This window comes from Pithys albifrons, chromosome 4, assembly GCF_047495875.1.
Source record: "Pithys albifrons albifrons isolate INPA30051 chromosome 4, PitAlb_v1, whole genome shotgun sequence".
In the NCBI taxonomy this organism is placed as follows: Eukaryota; Metazoa; Chordata; class Aves; order Passeriformes; family Thamnophilidae; genus Pithys; species Pithys albifrons.
The window spans coordinates 90,864,189-90,881,765 of NC_092461.1; the positions used below are offsets into that span (position 1 = coordinate 90,864,189).

The 17,577-nt window shown below is 40.2% G+C and overlaps 1 protein-coding gene across 5 annotated transcripts in view; it reads left to right on the forward strand.

The window, feature by feature from the left end:
• CARMIL1 (capping protein regulator and myosin 1 linker 1) overlaps window positions 1-17,577 on the forward strand; it is a 189,689-nt gene that overhangs the window by 45,325 nt on the left and 126,787 nt on the right. The window lies entirely within an intron of this gene.

Here is a 17,577-nt window from a genome sequence, read left to right on the forward strand (position 1 = left end):
TCATGAAAATTCTCAGTTACCTCTAAAAGGTTGCTATGTTGCAGTAGGAATCATTGTCTTGTGATGACACTGCAGATTATTCATACTTGGTGTTTTTAACTTTCTAGCATTGCAACAGGAAATTAATCTTTTCTTATCTGAAATTAAAAAAATGCCAAACAAACCCAAAGAGTATTTTGGGAAGAATTCCCAAAATAATAATTCTGAAATACTACTCTGTGTGTGTGTGTGTGTGTGTGTGTGTGTGTGTGTGTGTGTGTGTTGAAATATTGAATTTCAGAAACAGTGTTATATTTTAAAAAAAAGAATAGTTTAAGGTACTAAATAGAACTAAGGCACATGTCTACTCTTGTGAATAAAGGGATAGAGGGCAAAGCAATTGACGTAGAAATGTTAATATTATTTTAGTTTAAAATGTCTCTACATGCTTCTGTGAAATGCTGAGCTTATAGCATGGTGTTTTGGTGGTGTATGTTTGTGGGTTTTTTCTGATTTGTGGGTTTTTTCAATTTCCCCCCCCCTCTTATTTTTTTTCCTTTTTCAGTATTCATTTGAAGTATTTTTAACAGTCTCTTTCTCTTTTCTGCCCCCTCCCCCTTTTCTGTTTTGTTTTTTTTTTTTCATCTGCCATATGGCACATATCTTCTTTCAAGATCACTGGAGATAGATGATATCTAAATATATTTTTTCTCAGTTTTAGCACAATGTGGCTCTCATCCTAATTGGGCCTTGAATGCTCTTCAGGATAAACATGTTAAGGAATGTGATGCCATTTGTGAAATGGCCTCTTTATGGATATGGGAGATACTTTGAGCCTTCAGCAGAATCAGCATTTTTCCAAGTAGTCCAAATATTTCAGCTGAATAATGTATCAGCCAAAACCATGGGATATTAAGGAATATGGTTATAAAGCAAGTGTTTCTGCTTTTTAAACAGATTCTGTATATTTAGCATATTCTCATGTTCTGCTATGAGTTGTATATCCCCTGAATAAAAGATTTCAAGGCAGATATGTTTGGACTGCATTTAAAAATCTAAAGTTGAATTAAGGAAGAGAAATTTCAAAGAAATATAGTAAACATATCCAAACTGCCTTTTAAACTTTCTTCCACACCAATTAAAGCGGTTCCTCCCATTGTGTGTGATCTCTTGCACGTGTTAATACTGGGATATTGAAGGAGCCTGGTCTGTTGGAAGTGTCTGGATTAATGGCACCTGACCCATGGATTTGTGCTGTGTTGTCTTTTGATCTCGACTAGGACCTATGTCTGCTACTCGTTCCTGAAGGCAGGTGAGCAAGAGCCATAAACTGAGGCTGTTGGAATTGCTGGGTGGAATCAGAAAAGCACATGTACGCTGCCTGAGTATTTCCTGGGTAGCTGAGAATAAGCAGTATGTTTGACTGAGCTGTGTTCTGTCCTGGTCTGAAAAACCCAAGAGTTTTCAATGTGATCTGTTCTGTTGTTATTTTTAATTATAATGGAGTCTAGAAATCCAAAAGCAATTATCCACAGTATTCAATATATTGGCTAGGGATTCTTGGGCAAGCCTAAACCACGCTAGCTTGGATACTAGAAGCTGTATAGTACAGAAAGGGAGGAGTGATAATGGCCTTGTACTGTAGCTGGGCTGCTGCTTCATAATAATACTGTTTTTCTATAACCACATATTCTATAACTACATATTGCTCAATGCACTATCCCTTTCAAAAGCTGTGAAATAGACAAAATATGAAAAGATTATGAGGATATTCTGAAGTACAGGGACTTGCTTGGATTTATTGGCAAGGCTCTGGCCAAACTGAGGTTTCATACGTCTCCATCAGGCTCTGTTAGGCAATACAGCCCTTTTGTAGCTTGTTCCCTAATCATTCAGTAGATGAAGGACATGGGAGTAAATAAAGTAAGGCTGGAAACTGTAAGCCTCTTGACAGAGTGGTTGGTCTGTATAGCAGTTCAAGGAATGGCAAGCAAGTTTCCTTTGTCCTCTCGGTTTTTGGGAGGTGCTGCAAATCACTATGGAAAGGACATCTTTCTCTGTGAGATCCCAAATGCAGCCAAAAATGGTTTTAACTGTAGATTATATTTATTGCAGCAGTATGTACCTAGCCTTATGGCTAAATTTATAGTATTTCTCTGTATGTAGAAGCATTTATATCTGGCAATTGTGTGCTCTTTGAGACTGCACAGTAGTCTTTCTTTAACAAAACTAATAAGAGATGTACTGATAAGCAATATAAATCCACTTGCACTTACTAGATGAGCATGCTCTTCCGCTTCTGTACCATCTTGTGCTTTTACTTCCTCTGTTAGTGAATGTGAACTATTTTTAGTGAATGTGAACTATGGATTTGTAGCTATTAATTTCATTATATTATACTTTCCTGGCGGAAGTTCCTTCCGCAGCTGAAAAATCGAGATGTGTAGCAGGTTTTTGTTTTAATCATTAGTAATTAATAATTAAAAAAAATAATTGATTCTAAAGTGCGTGTTATTTCCATGTAGAGTTCTGGGCTTAGTGTTTATATAAAGTAAACAATAACTTCCAGTTTTGGAATGTTATTGTTCCTGTTACTGCCCTTTACTGGAATAAGTAAGATCAGATTTACTGACTCATTTTAAGGATATTTTGATGTTTTTTTTCTTCTAAGTTGAACAACTGTCATGGTCCTTCAGAGTCCCAGGTGTCTGATAGGACTGCACAAGAACTTAATAACCTAAATTCCACCAGACTTCCACCAAAGACAGCCAAAAAATAATAGGAAAGGCTAGTCTGTGGGGACTAAAAAATCTGGGCATGTAAGTAGACTTTAGATGTCTAGGAGTTTATCTTACAGGAAAATCCAGACCTTATAGTGTCATTATTAAAATTCACTTCCACTAAATCTTATTAGACCTCCCTTTTCCTCAGTGAGGCCTGTGATTGTTGCATTTGGGCTGTGTAATGTATTAACTAGACTCGTGCTACATCCTTTATCCTCCGCCACTTTGAGGAGGTGTGCCAGATGTTGCTGCCCCGAACCCAGTCCCAGAACTTTTTCCTGCAGAGATTTCAGTCCCTTTGAGACTTGCTCAGAGCAAGGAGGCATAATATAGTTTAAAATGAACAAAGCAACCCTCCTTCCCCTCCCCCAAAATGGAGCTTTTCTGGTATTGTCGCATTGTAGGCATATTTAACTGAAAAGTTAGCGCAGCTGAAGTCTTAAAGTCTTCTGATATATTTTACTATATGACTACCTATTTTAATAAGCTCTTGTGGAAGAGGAAAGAGGCACTTGCATCAAAATCTCTTAAAATATTGACCTATGAAAGCAACCCGTGCAAGAAAGGACTGGTTTGCTGAGTCCAGTTCCTACTGTTACAGGCATACCACATCATGATATAGTGCTCATGTATTAACCAAACACTGTCTTTGAGGTTCTTACCTCTACTGCACCCATCAGATGTCTTCCTTTTCTGTGGTGAGGAATGTTCAAATTTCCAACAGATACTGTCACAAGTTGAACCATACATGGTTCTGATACCAGCTAAAATAATTGTAAATTTAAGTAATTCTTGACTTTTTCAAGATTTATTGAATCAGTAAGAGGCATACTTAGAGAGCCCTCAGAATGCAAGTACACTGAGTTCTTTCTGGCAGCCTGTCAGACAAGTAGTTGCCTCTCCCCTTGATCATTTATTGGTGAAGCCTTTAGACTTTGTGCTCAGGATTTTTGTCTTGGTGTACTAGGTGAAATGTAAACTTGTGTAGCAGTCTGGTCTTTGTATAACCCTCATTTTGTCTCTCATAGCAAGTTTCCTACCCACCTTAAAGTTCTTCATCTCCACCTCCAGTGTCCTCGGCAACACTTGTGCGTGCTGTAGGATATCCAGCTCTGTAAAAGCTAACATTTCTTTCATCTAAAGCTAATATTTCTTACATCTAGAAAATGAGCTACTATGTTGAGAAATAATGTCATGTTGGTCTGATGTAATGTTTCTCTTTGGTGTTGGCAAACTGATAATTGTGTTTTATTCTGTTTTCCTTTAGCCTCCTTCTTTAATTATGCCTCCCATTGCAATATGTTCCAACGCCGTATGTTTCTGCTGAGGTGATTTTTATGAGCAGTAGTTGCCTGGATGACTTGATTTGTTTGTCCCTTCCTCTGCTTTGTTATTTTTAAAAATCTAGTTATTGTGTTTATTGAATATTTTTCAGATCACATACCATCCTATACTTAATAGTTTTATTAAAGCCCTTGCACCTAGTGCTGCAATTTCATTTGTCAGTTCTTTAAGAACACACAGATGACAATTACTGAGGTTTTTCTAGTTTTGAGTGGATTAAGCTTTTTCAGTTTTGCTGTTGTTTTCATATTCTTTGCCTTACAGGCATCTTGAATTTCCCAGGCTGTAAAATAAGAAAGTTAATTCCATTTCAAGACTATTGAAAGTCAGCTGTAGGGCATGTTGATGTTGGATGCTCTGCGCAAATGTTGTGGGATGCCTAAGTGAAATTTTAATTTCATTGTTTAAAAGTAAACATAGCAATGCCATAGACAAGATAAAACTGTGTCTTCATTTATTTTTTCACTCCAGTGGAGTATTTCTCCTGCTCTTTCTCTATATGGAAGTTTGCTTGTTCATGTGAAGTGGGAGTGGCAACAATTCCTCTTTTGCATTGGTCACGCCATCATTCAGTGATGTACCATCCAACAGGCAACCCTGCCAGACTCCTTGTCCTCTTGCTCAGAAGGAGGGTTTTGCTTCTGCTGCTGCTATGCTAAGCTTTTAGAATTAAAAAAACAAACAAACAAAAAAAACCCTAGAAGCCATTTCTCAGCTGTCTCTCAGGACTTTGAAGGATAAAAGAGGTATACACACACATCTGGGTAATGAAATATGGTACCTCTTAACAGATGACAAACCTTAAAAGATGCACTTTGAATGTGTGTAGTAAGGCTAGGAATGGATTAGGTGTGAATGATGGAGAGAACCAGACTGACTCACTTTGATACATTTAAATGGTTTGTGCAGTTTCCAGTTCATGGCATATTAAAGTCCATTCAGATTCATAAGCAGCATTTCCCCAGCTACTGAGGTGGATGACACCATCTCATCTCTTGTTTCCCCAGGGAACTACAGAGTGGGGAAGGACAGATAAGATAAGAAGAGCAAGCCACCACAAATAAAAGCATATTTGAGGAAAAGTTGTGACTTTGTGTGGTGACAAGTTGTCTTAAAATAAAAACATTTTAAAGAACTGAAGCTCAGCAGATGGTCACATAATCTGTTGTTGAGACTGTAAAGATGGAGGCTGAGGGGACTTCTGGAAGAACTTGACACATCCTGACAGAGGAGCAGTACAGCATTTCTCCTTTCCTTGGGTCCTTTCTTGTCTTCCATCTGCCCTCCCCAAACCCTAGGGAGCAGATACAAACCCTGTTAAACTCAGGCTGCTGTTAACAGAGGCTGGAGGAATTTGAAAAAGTACAGTTTCTGAAGTTCAGGAAGCATAAGCTACCTAGCAATGGTGTTTTCCTATTCCTTTTTCCTCCTGGATTCCTGTAGGGGCTAGGAATGTATCTTAAAAGCTTTAAGAAATTTAAATTTTTTTAGTTTTTAAACTTTTTAAAATCTAAAATTATTTCAAGATTTTAAAACATAGAGTTGTAGAATCAGCAGGAGTGAGGAGATGAGGGCTGTTCTGAACAGGAGAAATTATGAAGTGGGGATGATGCTATTGCCTAACAACTGCCTGCACCCAGACCTTTCCATTTGAATTGGTGTTGGGGAGGCTTGTTTGACTCTAATGTTTTTGTCATTGCCAAGCCAACTTCTTTTAGCCTTTCAGAGAGCAGAAAAGGAAAGCCTTGCTCACATTTTCAGGAGTATTTGAAACCTACTGTTGCCTCAAGCTTTAGCTTCCTGTGCTGTGCAGTAGAATGTCTGATAATGAAAGATGAAAGCTTTCTATTTTTGTCTTATGAATGTAGCTCATGTTTCATGGGCCAGATTGGTTGATTTTTGTGTCTTTTCAGTGCTGCCTTTATCATGGGGAAGGAGGGAATAGCAACTTCACTGAGATGCTAAATTTAGAGTAGTTAAAAAAAGTGAGGATGTGTATCTGGGGTCTTTCCAGCTTTTCAGACTCAAGGCACCTAAAGAGTCTGATTTGTGACTGAGTATGTCAGTTTAAAAGGACAGTGCCTGGACACCAGAAACACTTTTGTCCTCCACTCCAGTGAGTATCACATGTGGCAAATCTGTACATCTCGTGACACAAAAACACAATCTTTCTCTCTTTGTCATGTGAAGTATACACTGCAGACATAGCTGTTAGTGGTGTGTCCTTATCCAGACAAGCTTAAAATACGCATTTTAAAAAAGTTATAATTGATTCTGGGTGTCTTACTTCTGTATGCCTGGTACACTAAAGAACTTTATATAGTAATTTGTGTTTGCATAAAAGTTTTCTCAAAGATGAGGGACAGTGTATTTGTGGGGTTTGTTTCTAGCTATGCATGGTATACAGATGATGTTAAATGGAAGGGGGAAGTGCAAAAAGAGGACATAGAGGGTAGGCCATGATGTTCTGTGTTTTACATATGACATATTTTCTACGTTAGATTTATTGGGGAAACTTGCTTATCTGAACTGAAGTTATCCAAGTGTTTTTACTGTAAAACTATAGAAGCAAAATATGATTTGTATTTTATTTCTCCAAGACCTATAGCCTATCTGTAGCATTAATATTTTTTCCTCACAGTTGTGTGTATTGTTCTCCCACCTCTTTGTTCTCAGATGTTATTTCCACTTTCTCTTTTAGGATGATGGATACCTTCATTAAAAACATGCCTGCACACGTATTACAGCAAGAAATACCATGTCTGTTCACACGATATTCCTGCTGTAGGAATTTTTCTGTGGAGGCAGAAGCTTGCATGCTTGTGTGTGCAGTGTGAAGTGCTTCAGAGTAGATACTGCCCATGCTCTGCCTTCTCTCTCTTTCTCCCTCAGCTGTTCACTTTTCAACATGCCAGTATAACTCCTCTGCAAGTGTGACCTGCAGGAAGAATAACTGCTTAAGCAGTTCTGGCAGAACTCAGGTTAAGTGAATGCTACTTGTTTGCACCTCCTTCTGAGCACTGGCACACCTAGAGAGTATTTCATGCTGAGGATGGCTAAGATCCCTGCAAAACAGTGTTTTTATTACAATATAGTTTTGGTTGTTAACATTTATAGTAGGGGCTGCTTTTTGTAATAGTGCACCCAAACTACAGCTTCTGAGTCAGCATGGCTAAGTTGTTTAGTACCATGCTGCCCTGTTCACTATGAACTGGCTAGCACTATTGGCATATTTACACTAGGTCCTACTTTTTCTGATGGCGTTATCCGAACTACCATCTCGGGAAGCCAGGTGTCAAGTTTTCTCTTTTAAAAAATATCACATTGGTGCTGCTGACAGAAGGCAGCAGCTTCCAGGTTGATCTGCTGGGTTGCAAGCAAGTGTGAGAAGAGTTCATCTTCCATGTACTTTCACAGAGCATCAGCAGCTCCTTGTCAGAGTCTGCGTGCGTAGTACGGAAAGAAGCACTCAGCTGCTTGTGCAGCCTTTCCTGCTGAGAAAGGTGGTGTTCTGTGGAAAAAGACATATCTCACATGAAAGCCTTTGGGAAGGGTGTTTTTGCCTTCTTAAGTGTACCTTGTTTTCTAGAAAGAAAGAGCTGTGCTAGGATATGTGCAGCCATCTCATTGCGTTAAGTGAGAAGATTCAGGGTTGTGTTTTGTTCTGTTTTTACTTTTCTATGACAAACTCCTAGGTTAGGAAGATAAGAATAGAGTACAAATGATGAACAGTGTGAGACTTTGTATGAGAGCTAATTTCATGTTTGTTCTGCAATATGAGCTAAGTTCTTACCTGGTTATGAAAATACAAAGCTTCTTAGATTTTGCTATTTCATACTTACAAGACAGCATAAAGGGCATCTTGCAGTGTATCTTTTTGATCCTGTTTGCTGTAATTCAGAGCACTGTATTCATATTTATATGTCCAGAAAACCTAAAAGTACATTTTAATCCCAATCAAAAGAACAAAAGATTTTGGATCTCTGCATTTGGATTACACATGAAGTGAGTTGCTGCTTTGTTTTCCATTTGCTCTGAGTCACAACAGGCTGTTATGTGGGACCTTTGTACACTGACTCCCTGCCTCTCCCCTGCAGTTTAGGAAGCTCATGTACTGTGGTCTGATACACGCTTGAACTTGCATCTTGGTAAACAAGACTAGTTATGTTGAAGTCATTGATGGGATTCAGAGAGGGAGCATCAAGTGTATGACTGATGTGGGAGGATGGAAATAAGGAAGCCCCGTGCCCTGATAAGGAGGGACAGCATTTGTGAGTAACCATGTGTGTGCAGGTGTGCGTGCATGATCCCAAGTAATTGTCCTCATGAAAGGAGTTGCAGAAAGCTGACTAGATGTCTGGCTAAACAGTTACTGAATCTGGTTAAGCTGTTGCAGGTGGATCATTCACAAAAATAATTGGTTGTTTTCACAGAGTCAGTTATGTCTGCCTTGGTTGTTTAGCATGAGATACGGAGTTGTTTTGCAGTACATTGCAGGCTGGCTTTATTCAGCTTCATACCTGCAGCTGTTGTTTTTCCGCATGTGCAGATTTTTTCAATGTTCATGGAATTAAATGTTTTTCTTCTTAAATATGTCCACAATTAAAAAAAAAAAGATTCCTTGATGAGCCAGGTTCCTGGTGGCTACAGGATTGCTGGATCATGGCCAGTGGGGCTCACTGACGGAAGATAGGGATTGGAAAGCCTGAACATCCAAGTCTAGAAATGGGAAATGCTGATACTTGGCTACACACAGCTAGAACTGCTTTGTGAGCAGAGTCTGAGCACCATAAAACATCTGGTGACAGGTCTTTCTTTGAAAGATGGTTTTGGCTTGTAATCCACAGTTACTTTCCCTGAGTTACAGAGCGAACTTCAATTAGTGTTTGCGTTTGGTTTGGTAGGTGGCTCTCTTTTAATGTTGCTCGGTATAATTTGTGCTTTTTCCTATCTTCCCTCCCTGTTACAGTGTGTGGTGCAGTTACTTCTCTGCTGTCCTACTGTTTCCTGTCGGCTTTTTTGTTGTCCTGCTCCCTGCTTGGCCTCAAAGGGGAGGGGCTCCACTCCTTCACCTGTAACTGTGTCAGTAATTGAAGCTGCTGCCTCTTCAGAGCAGAGCAAGAAGGGAAACAGTGGTATCAGTAATGGTATCTATAAGCTCAGAGATCAGCAAAGTCCCATGCTGCATCAGTGTGACATTTCCGTGGTTAGATGGGGTTTACCAGAGTGGACAAGAGCCCTTTTGGACTCATAAGGAAAAAAGGCTGCATAAAATCACAGGCTACTTCTTATCAATTGATAACTGTTTGTTAATGGTTCCACCTTTATGACAAGTTAGATTTGTGGAGAGAGAAATGACTGTAGGAATCAATGCAGAACAACGTTTAAGTGGAGACACCCCCAATCATTAATGAATTTTCAGTGTAACATGTCTTTATTAAAGGAAGCATGCCACTTTTTATTTTTTCCTGAGAGGAAATAATAATGAGCAGCAATACTTGTAACATTGGATAAAAAGTCAAGTAAAAGGTAAAAGCCATGTATGTGTTTGGCTATTTTATTTTTAGATTTTGTTTGTTTGGGTTTTTTAGTGACATCCCTGATCCTGTTTGGCATTGCAAATCTCAATTTCTTTTTTAAAAGTTTTCCCACAGAACTAAGAGAGAAATCATGACAGTTCAGCAAAAATTAATGCATGAAACAATTGAAATGTGTATTTATTGTAAGAACTTTGGAAACACATTCAGATGGAGAAATGGTGCTGCCTGGAATGCTGCACTTTGTAGGAAGGAGATTTTATTGCTACCCTGTTAGCAAATGAGTTTTTCTAAATGCTCTTAATGTTTTGAAGTAAGTTTGCAGTCTGTAATATACAGTGGCAAAAAGATGAAACGTTCCGATGAAAACATTTTTATAATTCAGAGGCACATTATTTAATATCTTTGCTTAGCAAATGTAATTGTTTCTGATGAAATTTGGGAAGTTACTACTTACATGACCCAAGGCAAACAACTTTGACACAAGCCCATTCCTGAAGTTTTCAGTTTTAGCAGATGCCTCAAATGAGACAAAACTTCAAATGACTCATGGCCACTGGCTAGAAGTGTTTTGTTCTTCCTAAGGGTACAAAGCAATTTCTTCTGTGTTTTGGGCGGTGAGTCATGCCTGAAAAGCTTCTAAGCAGTAAACAACAGTACTTCTAAAGGTAAAATGGATACAGTGATCTTGTGGACAACAAATGGAGTTCATGCACCCCTAGTTATCTGTGAGGATGGACTCTGTTTTGATGTTGTGGTTTTACACATAAAAGATGATGAAGTGCTTCATAAGGTTTATTCTGCTGGTGTGTTTGACCTCCTCTGGAGTCACTTGTGATCAAGAACTGTGAGTTTCCACAGTTTGATACTGGCTACAGGCAGATAAGGACTGTTGATGTTATGATCTCATTAAAGATAAACCCGTGGGATTGTGCAATGAGCTGATAAGGCCTGGCCAGATTCACCATGTTCTTCTGTTCCACAGGCACCTACCAGGATTTGCAGAATGTGCAGACCACTGTTGCTTCCCCTGACTCCCCAGCCAGGTTGACAGTGGTCTGTCATAAGGCTGCGTGCAATCCAGCCTCTCAATCAGCCTAGTTCAGCATGTCTGCCTTCAAATTCTGTCCATGCGATTTCTGACTTCTTGCTGCATTTAAGATAAAATGAAAGTGCCTTGCCATCACTGCAAGCTCACCTCATAGCTCAGTCTCATGAAATGGCAGATGTTTTGCAAAAACCTTGGCAGTAAAGAAAGGGGTGTCAGCACTTAGTGTAGTGCAGTAGCTGTGGATCTGGAAGAGAAGTCTAGTTCTCACCCGCTCCTCCAGGTGAAGCACCTCTGCCTGGGTGTAGCTGGTGGCAGCCATTGATTCAGGCTGCCTACCTGCAGGTCTGAAGTTGTTTCTTCCTGTGTTGGAGGGAATTTTACACTCTGGAATAAGTATTCTGGCTGCACACGTGTGACTGCATCTCTCTGCCACCCTCAAGACCAGAGGTGAGATGGGCATTTCAGCTTCCCAAGCTACCACACATGGGGTTTTTCTGGTTGTGATAACATCTAGATGCAAAGGTATGGGGATTTGCACAGCTGATTCCAAGTCAGGGATGGAATTGCATAGCTGATAGCTGGTGTGTCTGTGTAACTACTCTCTCGGGGCCACTTCCTTGCCTAGGCAGCAGGCATCAGACAAGCCAAAGCATGGAAGTTACTTGGCCTCTGGGGTGCAAGCATTTCACGGTTAGTAGGGCAGCTGGGCAAATGACTTAAGGTCCCTGGTGTCTCCTTCCTCAGAGGCACGGTTTTGATATTGTGAAGGGTGTGGACTGCAGCTGACTTCCCTAGTGACTCTGCTTGTCTGCTGACAGTGTTGTAGATGGAAGATAAATTGCTCATCATTGCAGTCTGACAGCTGCCTAGAGAGCTGAGTAGAATTAATTCCTGAAGTTCTTTCTTAACCATTTCACTTACCTGGGTGGATTCAGTTTACTACTGAATTTTAAACTCCTTTACAGGAATGAATAGTAATGTAATTATCTCCCTTGTTTGTTTCATGTATGCTTAGCATCTTAGATAACACAGCAAGTATGTTGTTGTTTATCTCTCAGGAAAAAAAATCTAGATTGTTAAAATAAGCCGGAAATGCAGTCTTACTTGATTTGGTAGATGCTGTTGCCTTGGGGTATGGCTTATCTCATTAACCAACCATGAAAACTGCAGTTTTCCATCTTTGCTCTTCATCAGGTATATTACTGTTCTTTTGTATCTACAGTTGTGCAGAGCAATAGGGAGTAGGATGTTTGTGTATTTCTGGTGCATTTACACAAGGCTGCTCTCTGATGATTGCAGATTTTGCAGTCGGGTCTTTTAATGTATGTGTTGATGGATAGCTGCCTGTAATTAAGGAAGAAAATGCCCTATTCATTCTGCAGGGAGGTTTGCTTACCTTTTATTGTGCCATTCAGTTACCTATTGAGGTGTTACCCTGTGAATATGCTGTAGTAACAGGCCGTTGGAAAAGCAGGTAGCAAAACAATAGCTTGAAATAAAATACTTTCTGGAGGCCTCTCAAAGGTGGTTATTAGACAATTCCTGAGCTTTGAGTTGATAAAAGTCTGCTTGGAGCTCCAGCCAGGTTACAAAACATATTTTTTCTGGCAGTAGTATGGATCAGTGAGCCAAAGGGTTATGAACAGTTACAAAAAATCCTTTCTGACAGAGTTCTGGCCCTTACTTTGCAAAAGTTGTTGAGAACATGAAGGTGGTAGGATTTCTCTCAGGTCTCCATCACAGGAGTTTGATAATCACTTAGGTAAGTGGGGTGTGTGGTATGTATTCGTTGTTTCAAAACTGTAGTCCTCTATTCTGTTTTTTTACTGATAAGATTCATTATTGGTTGGAGAAGGCTGCTTAGCTACTTGATTTAGTGTGGCCACAGGCTTTCAGGAGGGAAAAGACTTGGGATATGGAGTCCTGGGAGAGGGGCCCAAGGAGCTGTGGGCATTGCAGGCTGGGACCGGGTCTGAGCAGGAACAGGAAAGGACCCACTGATAAGCTTGGTTGCTCAGAGGGGTTCACTTGCAAGGGCTGCAGTGCCACCCAAATGTGCAGACTCCAAACAATGGTGCTGTGGCCACCTTTGGTATTTTTATTAAAATTCTATGTGGTGCTCTGTGAATGTCTAAAAAAGAGACTCTGGAGAATGTTGCACATTGAAATGTCTGGTTTTAGGTTGAAATTTGTTAGAGTATTTTTCTGAAGGCAAGATTAATTTGGTTTTTCAGGGTGTCTTTTGCTTATTTGGTACCTTGAATGGGAAAATTCTTTTGGAAAATGAAACTTCATTATTGTGTACAGTTCTGGAACAGATGCTGTGTGTTGTCGTGTTGTTCTCATTGGAAAGGAAACATAAATAGAGTTACGCCAGTGTTAAATGCTGTGACTAACCTAATACTACAAACTATTTAAGATTTTGTGCAGCCCAAGCATGTTATCTTTCACTGAAAGAGCATTTGCTACAATTTTATTTTAGTTATCTGAAAGAGATTGCTAAGTGTACATGACAAATGGATTGCTTCTTCTAACATTGTGAAGAATATTGTAAGAAATTCTTGACAATGCTTTCTGCTTCATTAGTATCAAAGAAGTCCTGTGGAAAAAAAAATCTTGTATCCTTTTTGTGTATTTCCTCACTCCACTGTATACCTGTATGCAAATATGGGGAGGGGAACGGATGGAGACAACATCCAGTCTGAAAACCAGGCTGATTTTATTTTATTAGTTGGTGATGGCTTCAGAAGTAAGAGGACTACCACGTCTGATGTTTTTATGTTTTTCTATTTCACCAGCTGAATAGCTGATCTCTACTTCTCATTGTATTAGATAGAGGCTTTTTTCTCTTTTTCTCCAAGGAGAGACAATGGCTTCTTCCATGGTGCTCTGAAGTTTATCATGTAGGTGACCTAGGATTTTTAATTTGCAAGCAAAAACAAATTTTGTGTGAGTATATTCAAGAATATTTTTTTCTGATTACAATTTTTTTATTTTTTAAAAAGCAGCATGAACCTTTTAGAAAACTGTCTTAAGGACAAATGTACTTATCTTGGCTGATGTAATAACTAAATGGAAGCAGAAAGAACTGTTTGAAAAGCACTTGTATATTTGTGGATAGCAGGACTGCCAGAATTACAGCCAACTTGACCAAAATTACAGTCTTTATGTATGTTAGGGCATATGAATGAAGCATGCTACTAAGTTAATTTGCCCAAACTGGGAGCTGATTTTACAGTGAACTCATTTTTTTCCTTCAGCCTTCTTGAGTTTGCTTTTTAATTCTGTGAATTAGCATTAATACACGTGGGAGGACATTTTCTTTGGATCCTGCATTAAATTATTCTAAACTGTATAGAAGCCTTGTGAGAGCAGTTGAATGTCTGTCTCTTCATCTATCCAGTTAATGGGCTTTGTACTGTGTATTTTTGCACCTATTTGAAGCAGTGATACTAGTTTTCCAATTACTGTTCAAAGTCTTTGACTGTACCATTGAGTAGTTATGCAACATGTCTGAGTTGCTTCCCTTTTCCCAAGAGTGAGCAAGGACTGACAGGACAAGTATTTTCTTCTTTGTGTGAATTAACTCTTAAACTGAAATTCGGAGCTCATGCCATGGATACTTTGGAAAGGTCCCTGATTAATGAAGATGAGAGGCTACCATCTATTAAAGAACAGATGGGTGCTAACACACTGTCAGGAGAGCTGGAGTTTGTTCCGGTCCTTCTGACAAGTAGAATTTTTGGGTTTGATCCATTGTAAGAAGCAAGCCAAAATGGTGCTGATTGCTCTAGTATAGGGGTTAAAGAAATACATGAACCCTCATGGGCAGGTGGGTTTGTTATGGTGCTACTTGGGTGCCCCAAGGCAGTTAAATGCCACCCTGACACCTGATCCCATCAGATCTCGGAAGCCAAGAAGGGTCAGGCCCAGTTAGCACTTGGATGGGAGACCTCCTGGGAGTACTGGGGGCTGTAGGTTCTAGTCCTGATGACTTCACTGTCACCGTCCAAGCTCGCTTGGCCGTGGCAAATGAACCTTAGGAGTTAAAGGGTGGGGGGAGTTCTGCGCATGCTGTGCCTCACCTAAAAATCCACTGTACAGGCTCGAAGGACACACTACACAGGGAGAGCCCTTCCCAAATCTTCATTTGTGAAGCTGAGCCATACATACTTGGGTGCCACAGAGATTTGCCCTACTGGCCTCCGGTGTCTTTCTCACCTTCAGGGACCTCCACCATGCCTGTGTTGCTGCCCTTGGAACAGAGAGTAGCTTTCCCAGATTTATCAGCAGAGGCACCTCCAAATGAGGCGAGTGTGTCTGGTTGGATGCTTGGGTGTGAACTGCCAGGGGATAGTTACCCAAGGGAAGGGCTGCCAGGGCAGTATCCATATACCTAGATCACAGGATGACTCAAAGTCATCCAGCTGTGGTGAATCACAGGTTTGTTTAGATGCTTAATTACATTGCTCTTGCTTTTCTGCTCTTTCCTACAACAATAATACCCATCTTATATCTGGTTTATGGAGAGTTAAGCTAAGCTTCTCTCTGTCTTTGGAGGTTTGTTCTGTTGACCAAAAGCACAGGGTTGGTAATTAAAATCATGGGATTTGTCCTCCTCTGAAGGAAGGCCCTTCTTCTGACACAAAGTGACTAGCAAGCTCTGGCTAATCCAGGTGTGCCAGTTTTATGAAGTTTCCATTTCTGTTTGCCACCTGCCCCTTTTGGCAGAAGTCATGGCTCCCCCAGCTGGGTTGGTGACATAGGCATGGCAATATGTGCCTACACTGGCTGCTGAAGAATTGATTTGGTGTGCGTGCATGCAGTAGACCCCAGCCTGGCTGAGCAACCTGAGCATCTGTGTGGCATTGTAAGTGCCCTGCAGTGTGATGGAATCGGGGGGGAGAGTGGGTTAGCCCTGTGGTTATGCTGGATTAGATGCAGAATGCAGCTGCATCCTAACACTGCGTTTTGGCACGTGCATGGTGGCTTTTCACTTCTAATTGATTTCCCTCACTTTCTTGCCTGCTTTGTATAAGTGTGACCTAGAACATGGAGTGCCAAGGCTGATGCAGTGCTCCTTGCTCAGCAGGCAGTTTTATGTATTATTCCAGGGTATCTATTTAGCTCTCCCTTTTTTTAATTAGGAGGTTTTTCCCTCTTGTGTTGAATGATTTAGATTACCTGCTGCTTATCGATAGTGGATGTACTTGGATTGTGGAAGAGAGCAGTTTATAAAAAGAGGAAGAAAGAGGAGGTAGATCCTGCTTCTAGTGGTGGTGAATAATCTTCAAATATTTCTATGTGACTGTATGGTTAGAAAAAAAGGCACCATGTATTTGTGTGACTGTTACAAAGCTTGGTGTCTTTTTCTTTGGTGTCACAAATTGTGTATAGCTACTGCCTTCCTGATGTTCCCCCCACCCTGTAAGTTTTACATAATACCTAGGGTAAGGCAGAGATAACTTTTCAGCTCTGGACTTCTTTTGATGCATGTGATATGTAGATTTGTTGACTGTATTTTGATAACAAAATTGACTTCCAAAACTATACCAGAAATGCACCAGTTGTATGGACTGGAGAGATAACATTAGCTGTAATTTTTAGTTAGTTGATTTTATTTTTAAAACACATGATCTTTTAAGGCTTATCCTTTCCTTCATAGTTTTCAGAGTGCCTCATTTGTTTGTATTTCCGAAGTTTCTCCTTTTCTCTAGAAATTAGCAAATTAAACACAAATCAGTGTGGTTTTGTTACTTCTTTAAAATTGTTGGTTACCTTGTATTTGTAGACTCTCTGCATTAATTTATTTATTAGAATGAACCAGAAAATACTTGAATTACTGCTCCATTAGAAAAGCAGTACTGACTTAGGTATATAAATCACAGGAGTATATGCGCTGCAGGGGATGGTATTTCAAACTAATAATCTGAAACAGCACCATCTTGTTTAAAGGAAGTATGATTCTGCAGCCATCTGTGCATTTGCTACTGAAAAGGGGTATGTTTATGGTATCAACACAGTGAATTTAGAGAATCAAATCACGTTCCATGGTAAAAGTGACCTGGAAAGAAATATTTTCACAGTTTTATGTTGTCACTGGTTTTCATTCACTACACATACACACATCCCTAACTGAGATGTTTTTTGTCTTGTTTGTTGGTTTCAGAAGCTTCCTGGCTTTTCCTAGGAATTATTTAGTGTCCCAGATCTGCCAATTATGAGCTTCTCAAGCTATGGGCACAGGAGCAGAGGGACGAACCTTCAGGCAGAAACATGGTGCAAATAGCACTGAAGCAGCTGCAGACAAAAGGGCAGGCTGCGCATTTGCTAATGTAAGAACTGAGTGCACTGGAGTTGCAAGAAAGGCATATGAAAGGTGACAAATTTAGCCCAAGGTAAACTTGCCTTTGGGAGAGAGCTCAGTCCCTAGTAAGTGTCAGGTGTTCACAGCTTTTAAATCGGGACAGCTCTAGTTGGCACAGATTAACCCTTTTGTGAACCTCTATCCTCAGTCTATGCAGTCCACATGCATTTGAGTTTCTCTGTTCATGTTATCTGATTGCACTTGAGGGGCAAAACCCCAAAACTTGGGAAAATACTGAAGGTAGGGTGGATTTCTCCAGTATTTGCAGGGCTGTGGTGATCCAGGTGAAACCATGGATGCTGGGCATCTGGAGATCATGGCCGCTCTAGGTTTATATGAACTCAATAGCCAGAATCCAACATGGCTCCAATGAGTTGCATGTCAGGAAGTGTACCATGTCTCAAACGTGTTGACTTACTGAGCATGAGCAGACGAGCTATCAGAAGAGCAGGCAGCAGAGCAGCCTGAGCTTTCCAAGTGCATTCAACTTGCTGTGTATAACTGTAATCTTTCTTT